Source organism: Penaeus monodon, chromosome 19 (assembly GCF_015228065.2).
Source record: "Penaeus monodon isolate SGIC_2016 chromosome 19, NSTDA_Pmon_1, whole genome shotgun sequence".
Lineage (NCBI taxonomy): Eukaryota > Metazoa > Arthropoda > Malacostraca > Decapoda > Penaeidae > Penaeus > Penaeus monodon.
Window position 1 is genome coordinate 2,105,766 of NC_051404.1, and position 266 is coordinate 2,106,031.

Below are 266 nucleotides of genomic sequence, written 5' to 3' on the forward strand. Positions count from 1 at the left end.
GACAGCCCACTAGGTGCCACCTTGTTACACTACCTATAGGGAGGCAATGCTAGGCATTCCTCAAACAGGGACACCAACCACTTTTGGTGGGATTATTCCATGGAAGATGGAATACCAACAATTGTTCAGTTAGTATTAGTTGAGCCAACTTTAAATAGATAAAACAGACTGGGCCTTGATACTCCCAGGGAGAAATCCCAGTTTGATGCAAGCAAATGGGATAGCATTAAGCTTGATACATCCCAGGTAAATTTAAAAAAATGGGG

At 42.5% G+C, this 266-nt stretch overlaps 1 pseudogene; it reads left to right on the plus strand.

The window, feature by feature from the left end:
- The window catches only part of LOC119584964, a 79,055-nt pseudogene that overhangs the window by 77,580 nt on the left and 1,209 nt on the right, over window positions 1-266 (plus strand).